A 23461-nucleotide genomic window follows, 5' to 3' on the forward strand; every position below is an offset into this window, starting at 1 on the left:
ATGTGGCATCTCTACTTACCACAACCTTTTGTGAAGTAGGCAAATAAAAATAATATCCAAAACTATCTTTTGGATATCCAACAAATTGACCCTTTTCTGATCTGGTTTCCAATTTATCAGTGTTCAGCTTTTTGATATAAGCTGGACAACCCCAAATCTTAACATGCTTAAGACTTGGTTTTCTTCCATGCCATATCTCATAAGGTGTGGAAGAAACTGATTTTGATGGAATCCTATTCAGAATAAACAAAGCTGATTCTAATGCAAATCCCCAAAAGGAAATTGGCATATCAGTATAACTTATCATACTACGTACCATATCTAATAGGGTACGATTTCTCCTTTCAGATACACCATTCAGCTGTGGAGTTCCTAGAGGAGTCAGCTGCGAAACAATGCCATGCTCTCTCAAGTATTCATCAAATTCAGTACTCAAGTATTCACCTCCACGATCTAATCGAAGAGCTTTAATACTCTTTCCTGTTTGATTTTTTATTTCAGATTTAAATTCTTTGAACTTTTCAAAGGATTCATGTTTGTATTTCATCAAATACAAATACCCAAACCTTGATTTATCGTCAGTAAAGGTAATAAAGTAATGAAAACCACCTCTAGCCATTTCTTTAAATGGACCACATACATCACTATGTATTAACTCCAAAATATTTTTAGCTCTTAGTCCTTGTCCAACGAGGGTGATCTAGTCATTTTGCCCTGAAGGCAGGATTCACAAGTTGGAGTAGGCTCAGAGCCCAATAAGAATAAAATCCCCATTTTCTCCAATTTTGCAATCCTATCTTCTGCAAAATGACCTAATCTTAAGTGCCAAATATATTTTGAATTTGAGTTGATTTTCATCATGGCACTGCATTCTTTTAGATTGCTATACTCTCGGCAGCGGAAACACTTTCCTGCTGGCAGTGGAAACACTTTCTTTTGCTTTTGTCAGCTTTGATCTTTGTTTTTCTGTTTAGCTATTTTCTTGGAAGGACCAGGAATCTGAGGTTTCTTTTTCTTATTGCCCTTCTTCTTGTTAGACTTTCTAGTAGAAGAAGATGCAATCAAAGCTACCTCTTTTCCTTTATTGTCCGGCATATTCTTTTGGGCAATAACTAGCATTTGAGTAAACCAGCCAAGGTGCATTCCTGTTTAGTCATATGGAAATTTGTCACAAAATTCCCAAAAGACTCAGGAAGGGACTGAAGGATCAAATCCGTCTGCAGTTGGAAATCCATGTTGAAGTCAAGATGTTCCAACTGCTCAATCAGCCGAATCATCTTGTGGACATGATCCCCAACATTCTGTCCCTCAGACATCCTCATGTGGAACAGCTGTCTAGATATCTCATACCAAACATTCCTGCTGTGCTCACCATACAACTCTTGTACGTAAAGGAGGATCTCACTCGCACTCTGCATGTTTTCATGCTACTTCTATAACTCATTACTCATAGAAGCAAGCATGTAACACTTAGCTCTCTTATCCTGCTCCTTCCACTTGTCCAAATTTTCATGTTCCTTTGGAGTGGCCTCTAGAGGTAAGGGACCAGGAACATTTGAGTCTAGAACATATCGTATATGTTCAAGGTTCAGGACAAGTTTCAAATTTCTTGGCCAATCAGACAGATTAGGTCCTATCAACCTATTGCGATCAAGTATGCTTGCAAGGATATTGGATGGTGGTGGTTGTTTTGTGCTCATTATTATCATAAAATTAACTACAGAAAATAATTAGATTAATTAGTAAATGTATCATGTAATTAACCAAAATGATTATGGTCTTTTAATCAAATTGGTCCTCCCACTAACTTAGCGAATCCTAAACTTCCAAAGTAGAAAACGGAAATCCTAATTGGATGGATTTCTAGTGGGTGATTGAATTCTTATAATTAGATTGATCATCCTCAGGTATATCCATTATTGGAATTACAATAAACTATAAGTGAGCAACTCCTTGCCCATCACATCTCATGTGAGGTTCAATCCTTTACTTAGCCCCTAATGCTCAAAATCTCAGGTACATCAATTATTGACTTATCTTGCATTAGTTAAGTTGATCCCATTGAGCCAGTAATTATGCAAATAATTTTAATGTCCTCAGGTACATTCAATATTGGCCACAAAACCATTTACATATTCACAACATCACATGCTTAATAATTATTCTTAAGAATATCGCTTAAATTAATTGCATCTTATGCAACTATTTAAAATTTCTTATGCAACTATTTAAAATTTCTTAAAATAATTGCCCCAATGGAGGGCCCATGTTATAATTACTTTAATCATAACATTTCCAACTTAATCATTTGTTTGGAAGATTTTATGGTCATCCTAATTACTATTAAGGTCTCACTTCGCACATTATCCATTTAGCATGCATATATCATATAATTGCATACATTCCCATACATCTCATGCATTCATTGATAAACAGTAAATATGGTAAGATCATGGACTTTCTAAGGGATTCAATTCTAAGCCACCAAGAATTGAATCAGGGCATTCCTAGGTGCATTTCATTCATTCATTTTACAAGAGTTGCTGAAGGAGTACATAATCAACACTTGATCTTGAATTCCTCCCATTGGTCCCACCAATGCTCTTGACCTCCTTGATCTTCTTGCAATCCAATTACATAGTAATCCTTGGCATACGAAGGCGAATTTACAAAAACTTGAATAAATGAAATTACAACCCAAAATTATTACAACCTTAATAATACATGCCTAAAATAAATTAAAATAAATTAATTAATTTACAATCCCAAAGAAACATAAAAGAAATAAATCCAATCACATTGGTCTTTTATAGTCCATGATCATCCATCATGCATATCACTATTTAACAATTAAATAAAACATACATACTTAAATTAAATTGAATATCTCATATTCAACTTAAAAATCCAGATTTGAATATGATTCAAACAAATTTAAAAATTCAGATTTAAATCTCATTCAAACAAATTTAAAAATTCAGATTTGAATCACATTCAAACAACCTTAAAAATTCAGATTTGAATCACATTCAAACAATTTTAAAAAATCAGATTTGAATCATATTCAAACAATTTTTAAAAATTCAGATTTGAATATTATTCAAACAACTTTAAAAATTCAGATTTGAATATGATTCAAACAACTTTAAAAATTCAGATTTAAATCACATTCAAACAACTTTTAAAATTCAGATTTGAATCACATTCAAATAATTTTTAAAATTATGATTTGAATAAAAATTTAATTGTGTGATTAAAACTCAAATTAAACAATTTAATTAGACATAGGATGAGCTTTTAGATCATACAACAATTCCAAATTAAAAAGCTAAACCTAGCGCACACCATGGGAGGAGCCAAACCATGTGCACCCATGGTGCACTCCACCATGCTGCCACCTTTCATTGTAACCAGCAATGGATCTATCATCTCATGATCATACCACACAATTAAATCATATAATCAACAATCTAAATGGCAAATATAGTAGCTCTGATACCAATTGAAGGAGCAGAAGCATGAAAAACATAAGTTTATATCATTGAATTCAAAAATTTTCACCTAGGGTCACACGCATCATGCAAGATTTATTTTTATCTATTTGATTTCAATGATAAACAACATATTAAAACTCTTTTAATATGTTTTTGGATCTGTATTTGCCATTCAAGATTTTAGAATTAATCAGATTAATTTTAGAACCCTAGATTATATCAAGAACAAGTGCACTAACCTCTTAATGCACTGCAGTGTGCTTGGCACCTTTGGGATGCGTCTTTAGGATACCAGATGTTGTCCCTCTAGGTTTTCCACACCAAGATCACCTACGGCAGCCCTTGAACAGCTTCTAAAGCTTTTTCTATTATTTAGAAAATCAAGTTCTACCTTTTAAGAGATTAAAGATGTAAACAGAACACTAGAAATGATTTCTAGTATTTTTAATTCAAGAGATTGTTTGCTAATCTCTTGGAATACATGAGAGAAGAAGATGAAGAGAAGGGAGAGCTTCTTGGGTGGCAGTACCAAAGATATTAGCTGTTGGTTGTATTGTTTTCTTTTCATGACGACACTTATATAGCTAGGTCACCACTTAAAACCCTTGCCACATGTCACCTTCTGATTGGTTCTAGGTTTAATTGACCCAATCACATTGTGCCAAGTGTCAAACCTATATTTAATCTTAATTTTAATCATCTTACATGATTAAAAGATATTTGGCAAGCTTATGTGTAGTGCCATGTGTCACCATCTCATTGTGCCACATGTCACCCTGTGAAATGACCAAAATGCCTCTGTTTCTTAATATTGAGTTCTCAACCCAAAATAATTATTCTCTTCTTCTAATCAAGTTATATCAAATATAAATTAATTAATTAATCTCTATTAATTAATTTCTCATTAATTAAATTCATATTTAAACACTTTAAATATAAATTTAACTTGTACTATACATCCAATAACCTAGATTTGGTTTCAAGCCATGCTAGGGACTTTGCAATCTAATTGCTAATCAAACCTATTTAATTAATCAATTAAACTCTTTAATTAATTAATTAAATCATATTTAATTTGGTGATTACTTGTGTATATGTGTGACTTACTAGGCTCATCACTAATTAGCAATGAGATATGATATCAACTCTTAATATCATCAGAACTCTTTCTTACCATAAATGATTTCTCTAAATCATTTTATGCATCTCATAGACCATGGTTAACACCTAGCATAGCATGCCATGGCCACCCAATTGGTAATAAGGTTTACCTTAAATGAACCTATAATCATATGTTGCCATGCAATAGAATCTCTCTGTTACAAAATCCCAATTTGAGCTGGAGTTATGGTTTATGTCAAACCTCATTTGCTATGAATATTATGTTCGCTTTTAATTCCAGTTCTTGATTAAAAAGATTTTCTCATCAGAAACTCTTTTTTGATTAAATCTATCTATCCTAGCCAGGGACTTGAAACATCAAGAACAATTAAATGAACATAGGATTTTATCCCTATTTACTTAGAGGAACAGATTCCATCTTGATCAACACCTACCTCCATATATAACTAGTAGGAGCCAACACATGCCCATATACCCATACACAGTACAAGTATGAAAGCAGTATCAAGCTCAAACCACCTATATACAAGATAACTGTGTTATCTCATGTCTAAAGATTATATGCACTGATATGATTTATGACAATACATTGACAAGAGTAAACTCCATGTGCTTGTCATAAGTGTCACTGGTTCGACCTACTTATCATGTATAAGTGCCTATCATGTTTGTTATATGGCATGAGACTCACCATTCCATCTTATTTATATCTCATTTAAATAACTTGAGAACGAACATGAATACAATCTTTCTGGATAAGTCATGTCCTTATTGTGAAGTATCCTCGATTGTGAACCTATTTATGATACTTTGTACTAGAAATACTGTCACTCATATTCTTAACAACTTAAGAATAGAATTTCTAACAAAATATCAATAGACCATTTCTATTACATATAAATATATTATGTAAACGGAAAAGTGGAAATGCCTTTTATTAATAAAAACATGTACAAGATACATACTAAATGATATGCTCTAGGGCATACTACTAACATATACAAGATAAATGTGTTATCTCAGGTTTAAAGATTATATGCACTGATATGATATATGACAATGCATTGACAAGAGTAAACTCCATGTGCTTGTCATATGCGTCACTGGTTCAGCCTACTTATCATGTATAAGTGCCTATCATGTTTGTTATATGGCATGAGACTCACCATTTCATCTTATTTATATCTCATGCAACTACCTTGGGAACAAACATGATTACAATATATCTAGATAAATCATGTCCTTATTGTGAAGTATCCTCGATTGTGAACCAATTTATGATACTTTGTACTAGAAATACTGTCACTAATATTCTTAACAACTTAAGAATAGAATTTCTAACAAAATATCAATGGACCTTTTCTATTACACATAAATATATTATGTAAATGAAAAAGTGAAATTGCCTTTTAATAATTAAAATGTTTACAAGATATAGAGAACATGATATGCTCTAGGGCATACTACTAATAATTAGATGAGTATTTTGGATTTTTCAAGTCCCCATTCACTCTAATAATAAAGAAAATACTACTTTCACATGCCCTTATGACACTTTTGCTAACAAAAGAATGCCTTTTGGTTTTTGTAAGGCACCTGCTACTTTTCAGCGTTGCGTAATGGCTATTATTTTTCATTTTATTGAAACTACCATGGAAGTTTTCATGAATAATTATTTGTCTATGCGGCTACTTTTGATGAATGTTTGACTAACATTTCAAGAGTTTTGTAAAGACGTGAGGAATTCAATATTGTACTCAATTCGAAAAAATGCCACTTCATGGTGGAAGAAAGCATAATACTTGGAAATTTGGTATCCAACAGGGGCATTGAGGTAGATAAAGCAAAAAGATGAGGTGATTGAGAGAATGCCGTTGTAACAGCCCAATCGAAGACTTTTATCGATGCTAAGGGGACGGGTAAGCAAGGAGCCACCAAAATCCATAGCAAGTCTAAACATTTCTTTCATGAATAATGATGTGGCCCTTTTCAATCATAGAACATATTTAATCATTAAATAACTTCATTTATTTCATAAACATTTATCCATGATCACATTAAACATTTATACAATTTAATGTCATTAAGGAGTTCCATGAACTTTATAAATACGCTTTACAGCATTTCGAGGCACTTGCCTCTGGAACTTATAACTTGAATATATTGAACAGTGTCTTTAACTCTTGAAGCAGATAGAGAAAGAGGTAAGCTCAGAGCTTAGTGAGTAAAAGCCTATTTAAAGGAGAGAAAACATAAAATAAAATATTTACATTCAAGCATATGTAATGTAGTAGCCACATTATGTTTTCATAGCACAAATAAGCCATATTAAGGCAATTTATGTCATTAGTGATTTCCCAGACATTTCATAATCATAAAAATAATTCTAATATGCCAGGCTCATTAAAAGAGCTCCTTAGGACTTTCTCTTAACATTCACATTATGGATATCAGGGACACAAAAGTCTTGTTTTACTTAAGGTGGATCCTGTAACCTGAAAGAGCGAAAGCATGAAAAACACAAGTTTATATCATTGAATTCAAAATTTTTTCACCTAGGGTCACATGCATCATGAAAGATTTATTTTTATCTATTTGATTTCAATGATAAACAACATATTAAAACTCTTTTAATATGTTTTTGGATCTGTATTTGCCATTTAAGATTTTAGAATTAATCAGATTAATTTTAGAACCCTAGATTAGATCAAGAATAAGTGCACTAACCTCTTGATGCACTGCAGTGTGTTTGGCACCTTTGGGATGCGTCTTTAGGACACCAGATATTGTCCCTCTAGCTTGTCCACACCAAGATCACCTATGGCAACCCTTGAACAGCTTTTAAAGCTTTTTCTATTAATTAGAAAATCAAGTTTTGCCTTTTAAGAGATTAAAGATGTAAACAGGACATTAGAAACAATTTCTAGTATTTTTAATTCAAGAGATTGTTTGCTAATCTCTTGGAATTGATGAGAGATGAAGAAGAAGAGAGAATGGGAGCCTCAAGGGCGGCGACACAAAGGGAGGCAGCAGCTGGTTATCATTTTTCTTTTCATAACGACACTTATATAGCTAGGCCACCACTTAAAACCCTTGCCACATGTCACTTTCTGATTGGCTCTAGGTTTAATTGACCCAATCACATTGTGCCAAGTGTCAAACCTACATTTAATCTTAATTTTAATCATATTACATGATTAAAAGATATTTGGTAAGCTTATGTGTAATACCATGTGTCACCATCACATGGTGCCACATGTCACCCTGTGAAATGACCAAAATGCCCCTGTGTCTTAATTTTGAGTTCTCAACCCAAAATAATTATTTCTCTTCTTCTAATCAATTTATATCAAATATAAATAAATTAATTAGTCTCTATTAATTAATTTTTCATTAATTAAATTCATATTTAAACACTTTAAATATTTATTTAACTTATACTATACATCCAATAACCTAAATTTGATTTCAAGTCATGCTAGGGACTTCGCAATCTAATTGCAAACCAAACCTATTTAATCAATCAATTAAACTCTTTAATTAATTAATTAATTAAATAATATTTAATTTGGTGATTACTTGTGTATGTGTGTGATTTACTAGGCTCATCACTAATTGGCAATGAGATATGATATCAACTCTTAATATCATCAGAACTCTTTCTTACCATAAATGATTTCTCTAAATCATTTTATGCACCTCATAGACCATAGTTAACACCTAGCATAGCATGCCATGGCCACCCAATGAGTAATAAGGTTTACCTTAAATGAACCTATAATCATATGTTACCATACACTAAAATCTCTATGTTACAAAATCCCAATTCGAGCTAGAGTCATGGTTTATGTCAAACCCCATTTGCTATGAATATTATGTTCTCTTTTAATTCTAGTTCTTGATTAAAAAGTTTTTCTCATCAGAAACTCTTTTTTGATTAAATCTATCTGTCCTGGCCTGGAACTTGAAATATCAAGAACAATTAAATGAATATAGGATTTTATCCCTATTTACTTAGAGGAACAGATTCCATCTTGATCAACACATACCTCCATATATAACTAGTAGAAGCCAACACATGCCCATATACCCATACATAGTACAAGTATGAAAGCAGTATCAAACTCAAACCACCTATATACAAGATAACTGTGCTATTTCAGGTCTAAAAATTATATGCACTGATATGATTTATGACAATACATTGACAAGAGTAAACTCTATGTGCTTGTCATAAGTGTCACTGGTTCGACCTACTTATCATTTATAAGTGCATATCATGTTTGTCATATGGCATGAGACTCACCATTCCATCTTATTTATATCTGTTGACACCATATTTTGGTCGATCCTTGAAATCAGAAGACTTAGAAATCGATCTCTAATGCCAAATCCACATGCCATTCAATCACATTTTCGATCTCTCTGTCAGACAACCACATTTCCGATCTCTCCTCAGAAGGAATCGAATCAATACTAAGTCCCCATATCATTTAAAGCCTCACCGATCTCTCAAACCAATTGTCAAGTTCCCTGATCAGTCAATTATATTTCCGATCTTTCTTGACAAACGAGATTGAACTAACATTAGGCCTTCGTGCCACCAGTCTTATTACCGATCTCTCATTTAAAAGTTTGGGAATAATAAAGTTAAGGTTTCGATCCGTTTTAATGATGATCCCGATCTTAAGTGTTCAAGTCAAATTTCCAATTTTAATCAAGTCCTGTTTAGCATTGGTTCCCTGCCGATCTCATGCTTATTGTGTTTTCCGACCTCTTACAGTTAGATCAATAATCACTTTTAGTTGTTGTTTTAATATGCTCAGATAATCAAGTGCTTATGCAATTTAGAGATTTTCCGATCACATCCATTTATTAAACAAAAGGGGAACCTTCATTTCATTTAAAATTTGTACAAGTCATTCGGCTGGAGGATCACCCCCAGCCTGATCTACATTTTGCTCGCTTCGTCTCTCACCCTCAGCCTCCTCCTCACTATCCTCACCTTCGTCCTGGGGAGCCAGATCTACCATCCAAGAGAAGTCCTCCTCGGGATAATGCTTCCTGAGTTCGGCTAAAAGGTCCCTATGGGCGTTCACATAAGCACCGGCCTCCTTGTCATCACCTCTTCTTCCTTTGCTTTAAGTTTGTCAGCAAGGTGGGCGACATCGGCTCGGAGTGCTCGAGCGTCTTCAAGAATAGGAGCTTGCTCGGCAAGCTTGTCTTCGTAGAATTTCATCCACCCCTCAATTTCAGATATGTAGTTTTGGGCGGACGAAAGCTGGGATCGAAGGGAGGCTGCTTCATGACCCACTTTCTCGAGCTCTTGCCTCATGCGATGAGCCTTCTCCCAGACTATATGTTGGTTCACCAGGCTCTCCACACTCAGTCTCATGGTTTGGGTCAGGATGTCATCAATATTGTGCAGGGTTAGCCTATCCCGATCCTCTTGAAGGCAGATGGAGGACCCCAAGACCTTAGCAAAGCCCGGATTATCCAGAACCGTGCGGTTCTTCTCCAGCGAGTGGATTAGGACTTGAGCGCCTCGGGAAAGGGTCCTCACAGCAGGTTGGGAAGGACCCCCTTTCCGCACTTGAAGCAACCGGAGGAGGAGGTGGCGGCTCTTCCTGACGAGGGGGAGATCGGACCACTTCAATATCGGGGATCGGTTGTCCCGAGGGTTGAGACGAGCCTCCTTGCATTTCCCCGGGCTCATGGCTGGGTGTCTGCAGGGCTTCAGCTCGCTTCATCTCCCATACCTTCCGGGAGATCTCTCTCTTCCGCTTCCGGCTCTCATTCTCTTCGTAGAAGTGATCGGCTCGGTGATCGCCGTGACACCGGATAAGTTCGTATGAATCAGGCCGAATGTTATACTCTTGACTGAACGACTGTAGGTCGGTTTCTTGAAGGATAGAGGGCAGCTCGTCCATGGGGAGGTTTTCTCTCCCTGAAGAATGTGTTTGCCTCGAGGGCGCTGCTCGACCTCGGGCTGGAATGGAGGTCCTAGGAGGCTCAGGTCGCTCGCTTGGTCCGATCACCTCAACTTCATCAGACGACCACGAGATCTGAACGGAAAGAGGGCTTGCCGCTCTCTGACCATCGGCGCCGTTCATTTTCAAGGAAAGGAGGAATTTTAAACTGAAAGAATGATTAAAACCCTTACCGGAGTGTGATCGGTGTCGGAAGAACTTGAGAAATGAGAGAATTTATGGAATTGTTTGCGAGAGGTCGAAAATGACATAAGGAAACAAATGGCTGACCCATCCCCTATTTATACTCGTCCGAGCATTTAATGCTCACGGTGTCCCAAGCATTGCATCGGTTAGCGGGATTAGCCAGCCTTTTCTGACACGTCTCACGAATATTCCGAAAATTCCCTAAGGAGTTTGGCCAGTAAGAGATCGGCAATTTGAGATAGATATTTCGAATCACAGATCGGTTAAGGGTCATTTAAATTAAGAGTCGGATCGGGTAAATACTTCAGAGATCGGAAAATAACCAATACAATAATAATAAAATGATAATTGACAAAATAAAAATTTTATTTCCAAAAGGTCGGATTACATCATTTGGGCGATCTCTAGAGATCGGATTACAGTAAAAGTCGGATTACATCATTTGGGCGATCTCTAGATCGGATTACATTAAGGGTCTGATTACATCATAAGGGCGATCTTTAGAGATCGGTGGAACATCCTATCTAAAAGGCCTATGTCAAAGCCTAGTCTCGTGGCTGAGTCAAAAGATGTGTTTGACCAGGAGACCGGCTGTTGACATCGGATAGATGTACAGCTTAGATGGGGGGACTATGACTCTCATGAGAATGAGAGAGGTCGTCATCAAAGTTACCGCTCGAAACCGAGCCGCTGTCGGAACACCCAGTGTGGTGAAGAGCCAGATGAACGTCAAGGGGCAGTCACCGATGTTAAGGGGAATATTAGCATGCAACAGCTTGGCGACTCCACTGGGGACATTTGACTTTTCTTCAACCCCGGCCCAGAGGTCCAAAAGCAGATTTAATTTTATGTTCCTATAAACTAGAATTATATTTAGATAGGTACAATTTACGAAATTCGAAAACCTTAATCTATTAATGTTTGTTATTTCTAACCGCTTTGTTTATTTTTGTTTTATATCCTACAGCATTCTTCGTCTAAAAAGGAAAAATAGAAAAACTCCCCCATATTGGGAAGAGGTAAAGGTGTCCCTTCACACACTGAGCACTCACGCAAAGTCCTCACACACTTCAGCCCTATACCCGGGCTTTCTTATCCCTTTTAGGAAATAGGAGGGGGTCATGTAGCGGTACCCGTGGGTTTTACCCCGTTAGTATCCGTGAAGGCTTCTGCTCAGATTGAAACTTGTTCTATTTACTGTGATACCCGTGGAATTCTCCCGTTAGTATCATGGTGATAGAATGGGGCTCTACTGTTCGTAGTAGGGGCAATCCGGGAACCTGTGGCTTTTAGAAAATTAGACCTTGAGCTAAACTGTCACAATAGCTGGAAGCTGTAGCAAACTACCTCGTAAGATAGAATTATCCAACTAGGTAGCACCAACCCGGTACCAAGACTCTCCCTATTTTAGGACAAAAGGGGCATACTTACTCTTACCCTATTTTGCTTATGTTTTATTTTTATTTTTGAGGGTAATCTTGAATTATACTGTTAAGGAAACTTACACACTTTCCTACTTTGATAAATGTGTGGGTGTCACTCTGCCAACAGTATAATTCAAAACTACCTGAATTTACCCTGCTAACTAGTCTTCCCTGCAGGCATCGCCCAATTAAGGTCTGTAAAAGGATAAGCATCATTTTAACATGGCATCCTCGAGTCAGTCGGCAGAAGGAGTTCAGAATGCTAAACCGTGGCTCGAACCCCCTCATAGTTCAGTGCCCCCACAAAGCAATGTCACCAGGGGACATACTAGCTTATTACCTCCATTGGACTTGAGCAAAGTTGAGGTTAAAATGAACAGTCTCGAGGGTTTGTCTAATAGTTGGAGGTCACTTCCCGATCAGGTCAAAGCACAATTTGAGAAGAGATATGGGAGGATTGCAACCTTGATACGAGTTAAAGTTCAAGTCTCGGCATTAAAGGCCATGTTGTCAGTCTGGGATCCTAAGTATGGGGTGTTCTCTTTCAATGATATCGATACTGCTCCCACTATGGAAGAATATCAAGCATTGCTAGAAATCCCTTATGCGGCGTAGAATTGGATTTACCTACACCTCGAGCATAGGCAGACCTGGAAACGGTTTGCACGTATTTTGGGTATTCCTCCAGAAGAAGCAAAGGCGAGAGAAACTGTCAAAGGGAACACGCATAGATGGTATTGGACTTATCTCAAGAAGTGGTTGGATCAATGCATCCAAGCTGAACAGTGGGATCAAGCTTCATTGATGCTCGCTTTAGCGATCTACGGCCTGATCTTGTTCCCTGGACCTTCCGGAATCATACCCTGCGGCATTGCGGAAATATTCTGGGCAGTAGAAAAGTAGAGGGTCAATCCGATACCGGCGATTCTTGCAGAGACTTTATTAACCCTCACTTACTGCAGACAACAAGGCAAGGGATCCATTAAGTGCTGTTCTTAATTGTTGCACCTCTGGATCATCAGCCATATGTGTCCTGTGGAGACGAAGGGGTTAACATGGTATCTTGACCAGCCTCTCATCGAGAAAATGACCAGATTGGTAATCAGCCCAAAAGATGAGCCGCAATGGCGAGAACAGATTCTGAGCATCAATAGCCATGACTACTGTTGGAGGAAATTGTGGACGTTGGGTCAACCCATTTTGGTCAGCACAGGGGGCAGTCAATCAGTACCCCTAATTGGAGTGACCGGATATACAAGTTACACTCCGGCATTAGTAATGGGACAGTTCGGCTCAACCCAGTTTAGAATCAACATCAAAGAAAACCACCGAGGTCAGTTCTACCATGAGCTCAATGATGAGGAAGAGCTAAAGATAGCTCGCAGATCCTGGGAAAACATCACCATGATGGAAAGGTCGCCTAAAGGCCCGAGTGCCACGGGCGATTATCTTAAATGGAGGGCTGACAGGGATCAAGAACACTTGACTGCAGATCCAACAAAATTCGAAGACAGCAACCCTCGCCGAAACGTCCTTTCAGAAGAAGATGGTGATCGTTTAGCCGAATCCCTACAAAAGGCAAACACCGAAAACTTGCAACTGCAAGAACAAATAAAACAGTTAGAAGACCAACGGCAGATCCTCAAAAGAAAGGTAAGAAGGCTCAGGGAAGAGGCAAGGGCCGAAAAGATAAGATTTGAAGAGCAAGAAACGCGATGGGAAAGGGAAAAGAGCTCTCTCCAAGCTACGATGAAAGAAGCAGAAGTACAGAATGGCGAACTGCAGGAGAAAATGAAATATCAAGATATACTCATAGAGGAGTATAAACAAGAAAACAAAAAGAAGAAGCTTGAATTGAAGGAACAGGCACAACTTATCAATGACATTCTGAAGGAATGTGCCAAAGAAAGAAAGGAAAAGGAAAGACAAGCCGCTCTCTATCAAGAGCTGAAAGAAAATGTTGACCAGCTGGAGAAAATAATAGCACAGGGGAAACAAGAACTCTTACCCGAATCCGAGTATGCTCTGAAGATGTTTAACCCCGCCAGACAAGAAGAAAGACTTTATGAATATCTCAAAAAATGTCATCTCATTATAAAGAACCTTCCTGAGCCTAGGCCAATGTAAAGAATGCCATGTATGAACTATTCAATTAATGGAATGACTTTGAGCCACTGTTTAGCAAAATTGTGAATGAATAGTATGACTCCCGTAGGTATCCCCTCGTTAGGGTTATGCGAAAAGTTGGAAGCGCCGTATGGACAAGTACCATAGAGGCGTGTTCAATCCAGTCATTCACCATCAGACTATTGAACGATGCCATGATAAAAGTGATGCAATTATCCTTTTGCAGATTTCATTTCTGGCTCTCAAATGCCACCGTATCCTTTGTCCACATCAGGACCCTTTTAATTTTGATTAAAATTCACTAAAAATTTCTTTTTTTTACTTCCTACAGAAAATCAATATTGCTTCAAACAGAGCAAGCCTGACTAGACACGCAGTTCAACCCAGGCGAGTGTACTTAACAAGATCACGAACAAGAAGGTTAATGGAAGACTAGGAACAAGTCCAAAACCTGCAAGGACAAGTATCTGAGCTGAAAGACCAAGTCTCAGAGCTCATGAGACTAATGAGGGAGATGTCCCAAAATAAGCCTGCCTCAGAACCTAACTTGCCACTGCCTCCACCACCTCCTACAACAGTTGATTCCCATTACGCTTCAACCTCTTTTACCTTCCAGCCATCGATCCCGAATCCGATAATCACCGTCAATCCGGCCCCACTAAATAATGACCCACCTTTCTCCTATTATCCAGCTATCTCTAATGCCGAACCATACCCTTCAGTCCTAGTCCCTCCAGTCCACTTCACCCCTCATCTCCCAACTGGGGGAGTATTTCATGCAGTAGGAGAAAATAAGACCAGAGAAAATGAGAAGCTGTCTGCTCTAGAGGAGAGATTGAGAGCAATAGAGGGGCTGAACATGTATGGTTCAGTCGACGTGGCGTCACTGAGATTAGTGCCAGACGTGGTGCCGCCCAAGTTCAAAATCCCGGACTTTGACAAGTACACCGGGAACTTAGACCCCCGTATTCACCTGGCAGCCTACATTGCCAAAATGTCTGCCTTGACAGAAGATGACAGACTTCTCGTCCACTTCTTTCACGAGAGTCTCTCCGAAGTAGCCCTGAGATGGTGCATTCAGTTGGACAAGAGCAAACTGCGCTCCTGGAAGGATTTAGCGGATGCCTTCTTGAAGCAGTATAAATTTAACTGTGATGTGGCCCCCACAAGGAGGGACCTTCAAAACCTGGTGCAGAGAGACAGAAAAAGCTTCAAGGAATATGCCCAAAGATGGAGGGAGAAGGCTGCAGAAGTATATCCTCCAGTGACCGACAATGAACTATGCTCCCTGTTCATCGAGACATTGAAGGCTCCTTACTTCAATTTGATGATTGGAAACACTTCCAACAGCTTCTCGGATATTATCCAAGCTGGTGAGAGGATAGAAGCTAATTTAAGGATGGGACGACTGCAGGAGTTGACTGAGAATCCTGCGAAGAAAACTGCCAGTTTTGGCAAAAATAAGGAGGGTGATGTGCATTCCATCACCCGGCAGAACAATTACTCCCCACTTCCTCAAAATAACTACCGGCCATATCCTTCCCCTCATGGCCAAACCATTGCAAACATTCCACCTCCTTTCCCAAATTATCCACACCCGCGCCCACAGTATCCACCACCTACAAATTACCAACCCATACCGCCTCCTCCACCTACCCAACCCAGACCACCTCAAAATAACCCGAGACCACTAAGAAATCCTGATCCACCCCTTCCCCTTCCACTCAGCGAAATATACCGATACCTCGTCGGTATAAACCAGATAGTATCGGTTCCCCTTGACCCAATTCAGCCACCATACCCCAGGTGGTATGATGCATCTGCCCGGTGTGAGTATCATGGAGGGGCACAAGGGCACTCTACTGATAATTGTGGGGCACTCAGAGGGAGAGTGCACGCCCTAATCAGGAATGGGTGGTTGAAGATTGAGGGAAATGGTTCCCTCTCCAATGTTACCTCAAACCCGTTGCCCAATCATAATGTGGGCAATGGTGTAAATATGATAGACTCAGATGGAGAAGGGTTAACCCCAGAGGTAGATGAGCTGATTCCTCACTTTGAGGAAATTTTTAGAATGGCAGTAAGGGAAGGTTACCTCCACCCTCAAGCCCCAGAACCTGAGGTTGAAACGGGATGCCCCTATCATGGAGGAGTAGCTGGTTATGAGCCGTAAAATTGTGAAGAGTTTAAGCAAGAGGTTCAGAACTTACTGTCCCTCAAGGTCTTGAGATGCCAGACAAGGTCGAAGATGGAAGGGGGAGTGAACACAGCTAGATTCAGCCAAAATGCTTCCACCTCTAAACCCAGAATCACCTTCTCACCCCCAGCAGCCTCACCACCAGTGACAATTATCCAAGCCTCGCCTCAGCTCCCTGTCACAAACACCCATGCCATACCCTGGAACTATAATTTCCAGGTTTTCACCCAAGAAGCATCAAGCAGCACACCAGCTCCTAGCCTTGCCTCACCTTCAGTACCTCCTAAACCATGCTTCACTCCTCACGAGCATTTCAAGATGACTTACGCTGGACCTTCTGATAGTACTACTCCCCAAGCTAATCCTCAGCCCGTCACTGCCACGAAATCCTCCCCACCCGAGCAAGAAGTCGAGTTTATAACTCGAAGTGGGAGATGTTACGGGTATGAAGAGAAAGAAAAGAAGAGAGGGAAAGTAAAAATGGGAGAGCCCCAAGAGAATACAGGAGAGGAGGTTGAGAGAATGGTGAGAGGAGAACCCGCCGGGTCGAACGAAGAAGAGGAGCTGCTGCTTCAAATAATAAAGCAAAGCGAGTATGATGTGGTGGAATAGTTGAGGAAGACACCTGCCCGAATTTCACTATTGTCACTAATTTTGAGCTCAGAGGTACATCGTCAAGCCCTGCAGAAAATTCTGGATCAGGCCTTTGTGAACCCCGACAACACACCGACGCAGTTTGAGAAGATAGTGGGACAAATCCAGGCAACCAGTTTTGTCACCTTTTCTGAAGAAGAGATAGACCCTGGAGGCTTAGCACACACTAAGGCTCTACATGTGACGGTAAAATGTAAAGGTTGCATAGTGGCTAAGGTCCTTATTGATAATGGAACCGCACTCAATGTACTGCCTAATGCCACCCTGGCTAGGCTGCCGGTTGACCGGTCCAATATACGTCAGAGTGCTATGGTGGTAAGAGCCTTTGACGGTACAAGAAGAGAAGTGCTAGGAGACATTGACTTGCCCCTCCAAATTGGCGCATGCACCTTCAACGTCATATTCCAAGTGATGAATATTGAACATGACTATACTATGTTGCTGGGGAGGCCTTGGATCCATTCAGTGAATGCCGTTCCTTCAACTTTGCACCAGAAGATAAAGTACATTATGGACGGCAAAATCATCACTGTGAGAGGGGAAGAAGCCATATTGGTCACCAAGCCACAATCACTTCCTTATGTGGAAGCTGCTGAGGAATCGTTGGAAAGCTCCTTCCAAGCCCTCGAATTACAAGAAACCATCTCAAGAAATGAAGGGGCTATGGCTATGGTAGCCAAGGTGATGTCGAGAAATGGGCATGAAGAGGGCAAAGGGTTAGGCGCTGCATTGGAAGGGATTGTTGAACCTATACCGGCTATCCAGAAGGTAGGCAGTTGCGGTTTGGGTTATGAGGAGGACACCCTCATGGATGGGCGATTCTGGATGAGAAATCAACTTCGGGGTCAAAGATTTGATCAGAAAATTGGGAGGATGAAGGTAGTCCCGAGAATCATGGAGGTTTTTACTAAACCGGTCATTGAAAATCCGGCAGAGGTTGTAGAATCACCCGATGAACCATCCATCGATGTTATCCACTTGGATTCCTTGTATGAGGCTTTGGTCTTGCCAATAGCTGAGGGGCAAGAGCTGGACAACTGGACAGCAGAGGACATCCCTGTACTTAATTTCGAGTAAAGTACTTTTGGTTATCTACACTTGATCATTTTGTCCATAGTGGCAAGTGTAATATTGTAAATGGACTCTTTTCTTATGTCATAAATGTTAATAGCGCATTTTATATCCGATTCTCTTTTTCTTTCCTTTTGAAAATCATTCTTATAATATATTCCATTTTCGTTCATTCAGGACCATTCATCAATTAGCACCTAATAATTCAATAGACTCAGAAATTCCTCTGGTTAATTTTGAAATCCCCATAACTGCCATTACTTCAAATGATTCTGAGGTGGAACTCACAGAGGAAATGGATGAAAGAGATGAACCTTCCCTAGTGCCTTGTGGAGACGAAATGCACGCCATAAACTTAGGCACAGAAGAAGTAAAAAGGGAACTTAAGGTTATGGAGAGTGAAGAATTAGAAGATATGATCAGTTTGCTCAGGGAATTCCTAGACGTATTTTCCTGGAGCTATGATGACATGATTGGTTTGGACCCTCATATAGTGACGCACAAAATTCCCCTAATCCCGGGGACAATCCCGGTAAAGCAGAAATTAAGAAGAATGAATCCTGACACACTGCTCAAAGTTAGGGATGAGGTCAAGAAACAGTATGATGCTGGGTTCCTGGAAGTAGTCAAATATCCCCAATGGATAGCTAACGTTGTCCCAGTAATGAAGAAGGACGGGAGAGTCAGGGTGTGCGTTGATTACAGGGATCTTAATAAAGCGAGCTTGAAAGATGATTTCCCTCTCCCTCACATTAATGTGTTAGTAGACAATGCTGCGGGATTGGGCAGGTGTTCGTGTATCGATGGGGCATCGGGGTATAACCAAATCCCCATGGATGAGGAAGACAAGGAGAAAACTGCTTTTATCACTCAATGGGGAGTATTTTGCTACCGGGTCATGCCTTTTGGGTTAAAGAATGCTGGCGCCACCTAGCAACGCGCTATGGTCACATTATTCCACGATATGATGCATAAAGAAGTGGAGATGTACGTGGATGATATGATCATCAAGTCTAGGGAAGGAGAAAGCCATGTGCAGGTGCTGAGGAAAGTGTTCGAGAGGCTCAGAAAGTATCAGCTGAAACTGAACCCTGCCAAATGCGTATTCAGGGCTAGATCTGGGAAGTTGTTGGGATTCATAGTGAGCGAGAAAGGAATAGAAGTAGATCCAGATAAAGTTCGAGCTATTCAAGAGATGCCATCCCCAAAAACAGAAAGGGAGGTGCGCAGTTTTCTGGGGATGTTGAATTACATATCGAGGTTTATTTCCAACCTCACTGCTAAAGCTGAGCCTATTTTCAGACTACTTCGAAAGAACAACTCCACTCAATGGGATTCAGTTTGCCAAGAGGCTTTCGAGAAAATTAAGCAGTACCTGTCAAACCCACCAGTATTGGTTCCTCCGGTGGCAGGAAGACCATTGGTTCTATATATGGCAGTCCAACAAAGCTCAATGGGATCTGCTTTGGGGCAACATGATGATATCGGCCGTAAGGAGAGGGCTATTTATTACTTGAGCAAAAAATTCAATGATTGTGAGTCTAGGTACTCTTTCCTAGAGAAAACTTGCTGCGCGTTAGCTTGGACAGCAAATCGCCTCAAACACTACATGCTGAATCATAAGACGTGGCTCATCTCCAGAATGGATCCTATTAAGTATGTATTCGAAAGCTCATTCATGCCAGGAAGGGTAGCTAAATGGCAAGTCATACTCTCCCAATATGATATTGTCTATATGACCCGAAAAGCAGTCAAAGGTAGCGTGATCGCTGATCTCCTAGTAGAAAACCCTATCCAGGATTATGAAGCTCTGGATTTTGAGTTCCCTGATAAGCATATTAACGAAGTAGACTGCGAAGAAGAAGAGCCAGCAGATGTATGGGAAATGTATTTTGACGGAGTTGTCAATTTGTCTAGTAATGGAATCGGAGCTGTGTTGGTATCCCCGGAGGGGAAACACTTCCCGATAGCTATCAAGTTGAGATTTGACTGCACCAACAACGTCGCAGAATACAAAGCTTGTGTGATGGGGTTGCAGGCTGCCATCGAAATGAAAGTCAGGAAGTTGGAGGTATATGGAGACTCAGCCCTGATCATTTATCAAGTCAAAGGAGAATGGCAAACTAAGGATCCGAAGCTAATCCCATATCAGAAGTACTTGCTGGAGTTGATTAAGAAATTCGAAGAAATCTCTTTCACTCACCTCAATCGAGATAAGAATCAATTTGCAGATGCCTTAGCCACCCTGGCTGTTATGGCCCAAATGGAAGAAGGGCAGACGACTCAGGTATTAAAGATTAAGGCAAGGAGTGAACCAGCATACTGCTTCATGATCGAGGAAGAACCCGATGGTAAACCTTGGTATCATGACATCCTGGTCTACATCAGAACCAGAGAATTCCCTCCAGGGGCAAGCAGAAATGAAAGGAGAATGATCCAGAGATTAGCGCTGGGATACTTCCCCAGTGGAGAAATTCTATACAAGAGGAGCTCCAACGGCGAATTATTGAGGTGCGTGGATGCAAGAGAAGCAAAGAGGATCCTTTTCGAGACTCATGAGGGAAATTGTGCAACCCATGCCAATGGGCATATGATGGCTAAGCAAATCATGAGACGAGGATATTTTTGGACTACCATGGAAAAGGATTGCGTCGAGTATTTCCGAAAGTGCCATAAGTGTCAAATCTACGCGGATCCGATAAATGTTCCGCCTCACCAATTGTTCAACCTCGTTTCACCATGGCCTTTCGCAATGTGGGGCATCGATGTGATTGGTCCCATCAACCTTAAGGCATCCAATGGGCATAGATTTATCTTGGTAGCTATCGATTATTTCTCTAAATGGGTCGAAGCGACATCATATGCCCATATTACACAGAACACATTTCTCAAATTCCTCAGAAATAACATCATCTGCCAGCATGGCCTCCCCAATAAAATCGTCACTGACAACGCCAAGAATTTAAATGGTCCGAAGATTTAGAAATTATGTGATCAATACAAATTCGACATCTCAATTCCTCACCATACCATCCCCAGATGAATGGAGCAGTGGAAGCCGCAAACAAAAATCTCAAGAGAATAATCCGGAAAATGACAGTCACTTATAAGGATTGGCATGATATGCTTTCCTACGCCCTTCACGCATACCGGACTTCTGTAAGGACATCAACTGGGGGAACCCCATACTCACTGGTTTACGGGATGGAAGCTGTACTACCTATTGAGGTAGAAATTCCTTCTCTAAGAATTCTGAAAGAATTAGGGATTGATGAGTCGGAATGGATCCAGCCAAGGTTGGACCAATTAAACTTGCTAGATGAAAAGAGGCTGGCGGCGGCATGTCACGAGCAGTTATACCAAAGAAGAATGGCCAGGGCATTTAACAAAGGGGTTTGCCCACGTGAATTCCAACCAGGGGACCTAGTCCTGAAGAAAGTGCATCCGAATCAAAACGATCCCCGGGGTAAATGGTCACCAACCTACGAGGGACCCTATGTGGTTAAAAAAGCATTTTCTGGTGGGACATTGATCTTGACCCACATGGACGGCGAAGAATTTCCAAGACCTGTGAATGCCGACACCGTCAAAAGATACTACGCCTGAAAAAAAAAAAAAAAAAAAGGGGAAGGGGTGAAAACCCGAAAGGGCGCTCTTAGCAAAATGTGTGAAAGAAAGCAAAAACTCTGGAAGGGCACTTTCTGCAAAATGAGTGAGGGACAAAAACCCGAAAGGGCGTCCTGAAAGAGCAAGAAAAAAAAAAAATGTAGGGGTGAAAACCCGAAAGGGCATCCCAAGAACCAAAAGGGAGAAATAAGGAACGGGGCATGAAACCAAGGATGGAAAGAAACCCTCATGGCATGAGACTTCAGAGTACTGGAAATAATGGCAGTTAAGGGACTTCAAAGCTAACTACAAGGAATATGTGAGATCTATCCTTGTACCCTTTTTCCTTTGAAACTCTACCTTTGTTTCTTAAAACCATAATAAAGTCATACTTTATTCACTTTGCTTTTATCTTTCCCGTATACTCACTCTTTAATATTATCCTTCTTCAATCTCTTTATTTAATGTGCTATTAATCAGTTAAAATTTTGCCATAAGATTAGGATTTGAAAATAGATAACCTCACGTACTTTACTATCAGATTTGTAGGGAATGGCCTAAAAAAAAAAAAAAAAAACTAGAGGTGAAAACCTGGAAGGGTGCTTCTAGTCAAATGGACGAAAAGAAAGTGAAAACCCGCAAGGGCGCTTTTCGCAAAATAAGAAGAAACTCAAGAACAGAAAAGGGGCATCCGAAGAAAGGAGGTCGTAGGTCAAGTCTTGTAACTCGTCCTCCATTAATCATTGGCCTTCGGGATCCTGTTAAGTACACTTCATCGGGGAAGAACTTCTCGTGTCGGGAATATACTTGCTTTGTAAGTTGATTTTAATTTTCCTGCATTTAAATTTCCTGTCAATCAACCTCTGGTTCCTTGATCTAAGTTGATTTTAATTTTCCTGCATTTAAATTTCCTGTCAATCAACCTCTGGTTCCTTGATCTAAGTTGATTTTAATTTTCAGCATTTAAATTTTTTGTTATCAACCTCTGGTTTCTTGATCTAAGTTGATTTTAATTTTCAGCATTTAAATTGCCTGTTATCAACCTCTGGTTCCTTGATCTAAGTTGATTTTAATTTTCAGCATTTAAATTTTCTGTTATCAACCTCTGGTTCCTTAATCTAAGTTGATTTTAATTTTCAGCATTTAAATTTCCTGTTATCAACAACTGGTTCCTTGATCTAAGTTGATTTTATTTTTCAGCATTTAAATTTCCTGTCATCAACCTCTGGTTCCTTGATCTAAGTTGATTTTAATTTTTAGCATTTAAATTTCCTGTCATCAACCTCTGGTTCCTTGATCTAAGTTGATTTTAATTTTCAGTATTTAAATTTCCTGTTATCAACCTCTGGTTCCTTGATCTAAGTTGATTTTAATTTAAATTCCCTGCCATCAACCCCTGGTTCCTTGATCCAAGTTGATTTTAATTTTCTAGCATCTTAAATTCCCGTTACCAATCTCTAAGTCACTAACCTAAGTAGGTCTTAATTTCCTAACCTTGTTTTTGAATTTCCACGCTTCAATTCCCAAATCGCCCAAAATATGGGTCGGAAATCTTTACATAATTCCTACACGGGAAAATTTTTCCCTTCA

This window comes from Hevea brasiliensis, chromosome 3 (assembly GCF_030052815.1).
Source record: "Hevea brasiliensis isolate MT/VB/25A 57/8 chromosome 3, ASM3005281v1, whole genome shotgun sequence".
In the NCBI taxonomy this organism is placed as follows: Eukaryota; Viridiplantae; Streptophyta; class Magnoliopsida; order Malpighiales; family Euphorbiaceae; genus Hevea; species Hevea brasiliensis.